The sequence below is a fragment of the Gavialis gangeticus genome, unplaced genomic scaffold, assembly GCF_001723915.1.
Source record: "Gavialis gangeticus isolate Ggan-Ray unplaced genomic scaffold, GavGan_comp1, whole genome shotgun sequence".
NCBI classification, from domain to species: domain Eukaryota; kingdom Metazoa; phylum Chordata; order Crocodylia; family Gavialidae; genus Gavialis; species Gavialis gangeticus.
In genome coordinates this window covers 14,049,522-14,058,592 of record NW_017729030.1, presented here as the reverse complement: position 1 = coordinate 14,058,592, position 9,071 = coordinate 14,049,522, and positions in this window count along the sequence as shown.

Here is a 9,071-nt window from a genome sequence, read left to right as displayed (position 1 = left end):
AGGTAACCTGCTGCAGTGCTTTACTACACTTCTAAGTGAGAAAGTTTTTCCTAATATCTAACCCAAATTCCCCTTTCTGCAATTTCGGACCATTGCTTTTTGTCTACTAGTCCTAAACTGCATTTTAAAAATTGACCATCCCTCCTTCACCATCACATTTTTCACCTGAAAATTCTGAATCTATTTCCTTTCCCCTTTTTCTACATTAATTCATTCCTGCACTGTTAATAGTTTGGGAAGAGCATTTTGAAGCTGTAATAGTCAGATAAAGCAATTTTCATCTTCACCCAACCCTGTAGTTATTCACTCCTTTATCACCTCTTAGGTAGACTACATCAATGCAATATACCTAGTCATAAAGCCTTCAGCTCTTAGGAAACTCCAAGATCATTTGGATTACTTAGAAGATTGCTAGATTTAATTTCTCTTCAACAGCACAAAATGTTATGGACACACTGAACATTAGCTTCCCACAGAATACTAGATCAAGTCCAAGACTGCTGTCCTTACCTTCAAGGCAGTCGTCTAAAAAATGAAGGCTGTCGTTGACATCTTTTGTCCTCTGGCACCTCAGAACTTCCTTTAATAGGGTAAAACTTGTTTGTAGACAAGACATTTTTCTCAAGGACACATCCAAAACTGGAGAATGAACTCCTACAGGAACTAAGGGCCATCACAAACTTCACAACCTTCCACTTTGCATGCGATGTGCACTTCTTTGACAATGCTTTCTAAAAATTAAACACACAATTTTGGATTTAAAAATGCTAAACCATATGACTCCATTGCACACACTTCTTCTGGAGGGGACAGGGTGAGAAAGAGCACAAGACTTATATTAGTTATATTGCTTAATATGCTGCTGGAAGGTGTTCAGATTCTATAGTGATAAGCATGGGATAAGAGCATTTAAGAAAAGCATCCCCAAAGTGCAATTTCACCCATTATGATAGGAGCCAAAGTTAGCACACGCTCCCAAGTCACCCTCCTCCTTATTAGGCAGTGCAATTGCACTAACAGTCTGTCACTAGACTGCCTACCCATGATTTTGATTTGTTAGTATGATTTGTGAGCATAATGACAGTTCAAGCAAGCAATACAAAAAAAGCAATGCATTTGGGAACAGCTGCAACATAAATAATAAATTACACACATGAAAAACACATTAATGGAACATTATTCAGATTTCAGACTCAAATACTTAGAAGGTAAGAAGTTCCAGAGTTATTATTAACCTAAGTGACCATAATTCGGCATCCTTTTGCATATTCATTATTAAATACTTGAACACATACTATTTTTCCACATGACCTGTTGCTTAGTGTATGAATGAATGATGCTCACGTAAAGGGCACCTATTTGATATTTTGTTTTCTCCTTGTTCAGTATGTGAACCTAGGCCTTATTTACTGCACTCTACTGAAACTTGGCTCTGAGGGAAAATTAATTATCTTTTCATGGTTTTTTTTTATGGTGCTCACTATAGTATCTGAATTAGTATCAGCATTATATTATCTGAATCAGTGATTTTCAACCAGGGTGCCTTGAGATATTTAAAGGGCTGCTGTTGGGTGTCACACAATTTTAGCACTGTTAGGTATGTAAACACCAACATACAATCCACAAGATATACCCAGAAGTTTCAAATAGGCATCCAAAGCATTCTGACCTATTGCAGGCTTTCTGAGTTCTTTGCTGTGAAAGAATGGCTCTATTATTTTCCAGCAGTCAAACAACAAGTGATAGCAAAGAGCTGGCATTTTCCAAGGGTGCTCTGAGTCTGGGAAGGTTGAGAACCACTGAACCGAGTGCCTCACAGAAGCTAGCCCATTTTTTTTCAGAACGCCCTGGTATGGCAAAGGAGTGCTATGATCTCCATTTCTGCAGAAGGGGAACTGAAGGTTAAGGTCAGAAACATTCACTAATTTGGGGTGCTCAATTTGAAACATCTAGGAGCTGATTTTGCAGAGTGTTTTGAATTCTGCAGCCACGTACATGTTCAAAACTCCACTGTTATTAACTCCAGTAGCAGCTAGGAGTGCTCAGCACTTCTACAAATAAAACACCAGTGGTTCAACCTGAGCACTCAGAAAATAGGGAACCCCCAGTTAGTGACCACCTGTGAAAAGACTGGGGTAAGTGATTTACCCTGCATCACATAGGAATGCTGGCTAAATAAAAGATTTCATCCAATTCTCTAGGTCTGCCCTGTGCACTGAATAAGGAAGGGCTGCCATAAAGGAAAAAAAATGGCCTGCAAAAAAAAACAAACCCCAAACCTTGATCTAGCACCCACTAAAGTCAATGGGCATTGAAGCAGGCTGCTTTTGTAACAGACTTCCATCCAATGCTGGGGAGCTGAGTGAAAGAAAGATCCTCAAGACAATATGATTCAGCTAATGAAAACATTTCTATCACAAGTTCCCTCAGTGTCTCAGAGCTGCTGGCATTCATGTATACATAAAAATATATATACGGACACCCAAAAAAGGCATGGTTTGAGCTTTGGGAGGAATTTTATGTTAGGGTTTTTTAATTTTACACTAATCATTTTGTGGATTTCTGTATAAATGGCAAGATCTGGCAGAAGTTGTCCTTTAAGCAATCATTATTTGATACCACTGCTGAGATAGCAGCTATTTCCTACTCTGGACTATATCAGACACCACCATGTGGTAACTCTTGGTAAATGCTGGGGAGCAATATTATTGGTACAGCACCTTCAAGCTTCACAGAGAAACAAAATCCCCTAGATTTAGACATAAACCCATCAACTCTGACAAGTTTGTTGTAGACCCCATGAATGTTTATTGCCTAGTCACACTGAAAGAAAGCATACTGGGGGAAAATTGGTTTGTAGTATCAAAGACTCACTCTGGCTAATTGAAATCTCACCTGATTTTCCACTATTTTTAGTTGAGCTGGTTGAAGCTTCAAAGCAATCCATCCCAGGTTCAAGAGGTTTCCCAGGTGTAAATAATAAAGCAGTAATTCCAGAACCAGGGCTTTAAAGGAGACAAATGTCTTTTGTTTGATCTCAAGGGAGTCCTTTACAATTCTTGGCAAATTCCCTTTGAGACCTGTTGTAGTACACGCTCTCAGGAACTACCTCACTCTCTTTCCAAGCACTCTCTGCCTCCTGCCCGTCATGTAAGCAAGAACTGAGTTCTCTCAAAACCCTCCAGAGGAGGAGATAAGAAAACATACTGACTTAGAGACAAAACTCCCCTCAAACTGGCTATTTACATTTATAATTCTTTTTATATTCTCTGTCTGCTTCTCCTAGTTCTATCCCCTTCCCCACCCCCCAAAATATATTTATAGGTCCCAAACGTGCTAGGAATGTCACAGAAAATGAAGAAAGAGGGAGTTCCTTTCCTGCAAGGACTTACCAGCCACATTTTAAAGGCAATACAAGTGAAAGATAAGTAGCAGCACTGTGGGAAGAAGAAAGATGAGGCAAGAGTTAATGACACTGAAATCCTATGATTACTCCCTCTGGGAGCACGTACATAAGAGATTCTGTCAAGTTTGTGCATGTGTATGATATAAAGATTGTAAGGAATATAAACTGCTGAATATTATTACACAGTAATAATTAAATAAATTCTGGCACATATCGTGTCAGAGTTTAATATTCCTGGATGCCTCATTTGAATGTGCACCCGGGACCTCAACTAACTGAGCTGGGTCAAGAGAGATAATACACTTTAATTGGGCAATTTCACTTGAAAGAAAAACATTTTCCAAAGACAATGTATGTTATGTTACATCATGTTATGTGCCATTAGAACCAAGCAAAAGGCAGGGTAGATTTGCACCTTAGAAACTAAATTATTAGGTCTAATGAAATCAGTAGATCAAATAATTACATGGAGAGCCAGGGTTAAATAGCTTGGACAAAATGCCACACAACTGCAGCTACCCACCTTCCAGTTGTGTCCTCATGTTGCATCCACTCATACACAGTTCTAAGCAGGGTGTCACATGTAACAAGAGAGTAGCTGTTACCTTCTCTCTTCAGTGTAAAGACTGTCCCACAGATTTATTCAGACCTTCTTTCTTTTCACCTTTTACCGTATTGTAGGCACAATCCCACCAGTCAGTGACCAGTTCCCCTTAAATTAGAGGAGAAAAACAATCTAAAGGAGACCCAGAAAAAATGGATTTTGCTTCTCCCAAAAATCAAAAGATGAAGTTTGATAGAAACATTATTTTGTATACAATAGTGCTGTATGCCTGCACAATACAACACCTTGCTAACTGGTCGTTTCCACTTCCTCAGTTTGAAGAACACTTTTCCAGATCCCAGAGATCTTTATGATAAGAAAGAGGATCTAATTCAGACCTGGTGTATACCATTCTATATCCATTGAAATCAAAGGATTTCACTTACTCACAGCAAGTCTGAGAGGGGATCTGTAGGTAAAAGGAATCAGGACTCTGGATAGAGGTGATATCTTTTATTAGACCGACTAGATATTTGCAAATAAATGTCTTTATTTGCAAGCTGTCAGGTGCACGCACCCTTCTTCAGTCATAGGAGAATGCAAAGATTGTAAAATTTCACCTAGGTGGAAAGGAAAATTCATATTTTTAGATCTGTAGGAAAAAGCTTTTCTTTCTCTTGTCTGCATTCACCATGATCTAGAGATAAACCTCAAGCTTCTGTGATTAACCCCTAGATCACTTTTCAAGGGCATCACTTCTTTATTCAGTAAAACATAAAATATTTTTATCTATTAAATCCTCATTATCCATAATTATTTCTCTGGGCATTGAAGATGATGAGTCAGCTAGCACAGATTTAATTATCAATTTCTACTGTAAGAAGACAATGTTTATTGACATCATTATCAGACCGGCACTGAAATGAAGCAGATGCTAATCTGAGGTTGAGCTTCAGGAGGCGTCTAGCTGTCTGACCAAAGGGACTAATGCTCATCAGATAATAAAAAAGGAAAAATTTTTGCCCCTGATATCCGTATAGAAGTCACATAATTGACTCTCTGTGCAGATTTCTCCTTTCGTTTCAACTCTGAGAGATAAAAGCCAGTTCAACCTTTCAAAATTGCAAGCAGCTTTATTGTACTGCTTATTGTGATGTTGTTTTCTACATTTTAATAGCGTCCTTTTATTCACATTTCAGAGGATGACCGTAGAGAAATCAAATGCAATTTATAATGTTGAAGTAGAAATTAATGGGAGCTTTGCCATTGATTTCAATGAGTTTAACATCCAGGATAAGTAAATCCAGGTTGTAATAAAATGTCAGTTCTCCAGTTCAAATGTACAAGCAAGAAGATGGGGAATTTTGAGGGGCAGGAAATGAAATCCCATCAACCTTCTGTCACCTTCTGGTGCTGCAGTTAAGTGACATTAAATGCACAAAAAATACTGTGAATATGCACCAACTGAAATATATTAACATGTTTGTTATGGACTAGACATGCCTAAAAATCCAATGCACATCAGGCTGTGTGATGATTATCATCTTCAATTGCAGCTCTACATTTTTCTGCTTGGAATATTTTGCATGTGTCAGTGGAGGCTGAGTGGGAAAACTAAGTTGTGCTACGACACATAATTAACACCAATATTTCTTAAAGTAACACCCATACCAGAAGTAAGGCTCTGCTCTCCTAAGCATGCCATGAACACACACAAGGATACAACCAATAATGTGAAGAGGTTACAGCAATGTAAACTGCTGTTCCACTAACCTAGAGCTGGGCAAAAATTGTTGACAAATAACTTGTTCACCAAGATGCAGTGTTAAAGTGATCGAAACAATTTGCAAACTCAGATGAAACTGTTAGTTGCATATTAGTTTGAGCCAATAAAACAAAACAAAAAACCCAACCACCGCCCAAAATGAGAAAAAGAAAGCTCAAAATATATAAATATTTCATTTTAATAGTCTCTTAAGCAAAGCATTTAATTTCAAAGCTACACTTTGAAGTCAAATTTATATATTTTCAAAAGTAAAAAAAAAAAAAGAAATTATTTTTGGAAGGGGCTTTCTTTTGCCATCCAACAAATAATTAACAGATCTGGGACACAGAACCCAGGTCTTCGGGGTTACAGTGAAGTGTACAATCCCCTAGATCATATTTCCTTTCTGTTGGCTTTGAGTACAAAAGTATTTGATGCAGTCCTGGCAATCCACTCCTTTTGGCCTTACCACGGCAATAGTCAGTGCAAGCCTGACAGTTAAATAAAGAGCCCTCAGTAAAGTGCATATCTGTTTTAAAAGGATCCATTTTACACGAGTAAGAAAGAAAGCTTTAATACCTTTGGAGTCCTGATGCAGTTAATGAGGTTTTTTTGTGGGAGGGATAAAAGCTCTCTTTTCTTAACTTTGGAATTTCAGATTGCAAAAGACCATCATTCCACACTTAATCCCTGTGCCTAAGTGAACTGAATTTGTGGTTTCATTTTGGGACCTACTGGTCTGTTTTTCATGTCAATATTACATATTTGCTACAATTTGTCTCCATTCCAAGACTTACTGAAACAAAGGAAACATTTGAATGAGATTTAGGACTGAACTTCTTTCTTACCCTTCAGAAAGGTAATCCCCATCCTTTAGATAAATACAGGCATTTGGCTTCCAGTATTCCCACTCAATCTGTCTTCACAAACACCACATGGATCTAATTTAAGAGGACAATTTTTCCATAGATCAAAAGGTTACAATTATAATCCTACCCAGTAAGATGCGGTCTTTCGCCCTTATTATCCCTTTACTTATACTGCCATTTAAGGAGGCCTGGTTTGGAAATCATGAGATCTGGGTTCCTCCACCAACCTTATTCAACCTTTTTGTGCCTCCGTTATTTCAGCTGTGAAATGGAATAATAATAACAACTTTCTCCAATTTGGAAATCACGTTTGAATTTAATCGATGAAAGGCACATGGCAGTATAATGAATCATTATTAATCCTACAAAGCAAAATTGAGAGAACTACATTAATTCTATGATATGGGGTGTTTTTTCTGTTAAGGTTATAAAATCTCTCTCTGTTTTTGTCATCCATGCACTCATGAGAGTCTTCTCTTTGACACACTTTAGTTAAGCAGAGGTTGCAGCTTATACCAAGAATACCTTCCAGAGGTTTCTGGGAAGCATAGTGAGAAGAAAAGGAATTAAGGTTAAAACTACATTAAGTACTAAGTGGATGCATCTACACAAGATGCAGTAATGTGTATTAGCCTAATTTAACGAATATTAAAATGCCCTTAATGCATATTAAAAATGACGAACTTAAGCTAATCATGCCTAATTTAGACTCGATTAGTTAAAGTGCATTAATGCAAGTGTAGACACAACCCAGCCCTGCCCAGGCCTGGAAGGAGGCCATCCAATGCCTCCTGACTGTCTCCTGCTCACCTGGGACTAGTCCCACTGCTCATCCTGAGGCCACGTGGACAAGGAGACAGAGGGACCAGCTGTGAGACCTCAGGAGAATGCTGGCCCTGCACGTGGGCAGCCAGAAGGGGAACCACCTGCTGCTGGACATGAGCCTGACACCTGTCACAGTCGTCACAGCCCCCAAACTCATGGGGGATGGCTTGCAGCCAGGGTGTTGGGCACCTCCCCCAGACTCTTCCCCCCCACCCCATAACCCCCCCCTCTGGGACCTAAAGACTGAGGCTGTTGCAAATAGTTTTGCCACTGAGAGGGTTTTGTACTAGTAGTGGGTGGGGAGGCTGGTGGAGGGGCACTGTGTGTTGGGGAAGGAGGGAGGGGGGCTCTGTCTGGGGGGGAGGGAGAGGGGAAGGGGACTCTGTGTGTTGAGGTGGGAGCCAAGGGATGGGAGGGGTTGTGAGGGCAATAATTTTTTTTGTTTCACCCATGTGCAGGTCCAGAGAGTGGTGCTGGGGGTGGGCAATGGGTAGGGTGTGTGTGGGTGGCAAAGCAGGCGGGCTAGAGGAGAGAGTGAAGAAGGAAGACGTTGGGCAGGGCCTCCTGCAGCCACTACCCTATTCCTCACTTGTGGGTGTGTGGACCCTCCTGGGACCTGGGTGGCGGAGGCCTGCTGGGGCCAGCAGAGCCAGCACCATGGCCAGCAGAAGCACAGGGTGCTGGTCATCACTGGCAGGGGCTGGGCAGGGGCAGGGGCAGCCCTGGTGCAGGGAGGCAGGGTGGGCAGGGAGGGAGCTGGTGCAGCTGCCCCTGCACTAGTCACGTGGCTCCTGGGCAGGGAAGGGTCTGACTAGGCATTAGAGCTTCCAAGATGGCTGCCGAGTGCTGGCAGCCACGTGACTGGAGGCCGGAGTGGCAGGGCTGAAGAGACTGGGGACTAACTTCAGTGCCAAATCCCTGCACATGTAGACACCTGCCAAAAATTGTGTTATGTGCATTAGCTTAATGCACATTAAACTTAATCATGCTTATTCACACATGTAGATGCTCCAAGTGTAGTGGTAATCTATAGCAGCAAAACTCTCCTGATTGTAGACAATGCCTACAAAACTGCCTTGACTGGCAAATTTATTCCCAACATCACTCAGCAAAGCAAGCTAGGCCCATTCAAGTAGAGTTTTTTCTATATAAGTGTACCTTCACTAGGATATTTTGTAAGCACAACCAGATCAACAACAAATCATGCTTTGTTTCAACCCTGATCTGCACTGCTTTCACAGCATCTGATGAAGCAAATTTGGGTTCACAAAAGCTTGCACTCTCTCTCTGTCTCTCTCTCTCTCTCTCTCTCTCTCTCTATATATATATATATATATATATATCTTATTTAGTTAGTCTATAAGGCCATGTGTAGGCAAAATGAGGGGCATGTGTGCATGACACTTTAAATTGGGCTAAATGCTCTTGCACCACTTTAATGGTATAGGTGTTTGCACACCACGGCAACATATTACGCATTAATTCCAGCTGCTGTAGGAAATTCGGTGGTGTAATGCACCTTAAATGATTTGGGACGCAGCAAACTAAAACCCCTTTGCAGAGTTTTAGTTTGCTGCCTCTACAGCCGTGGAGTGAAGCACTGGGTTCTGTGCAGCTCTGAGGCTCTGCAGGAAGCCCTACAGGCAGCCTGGCAGCAGCCTG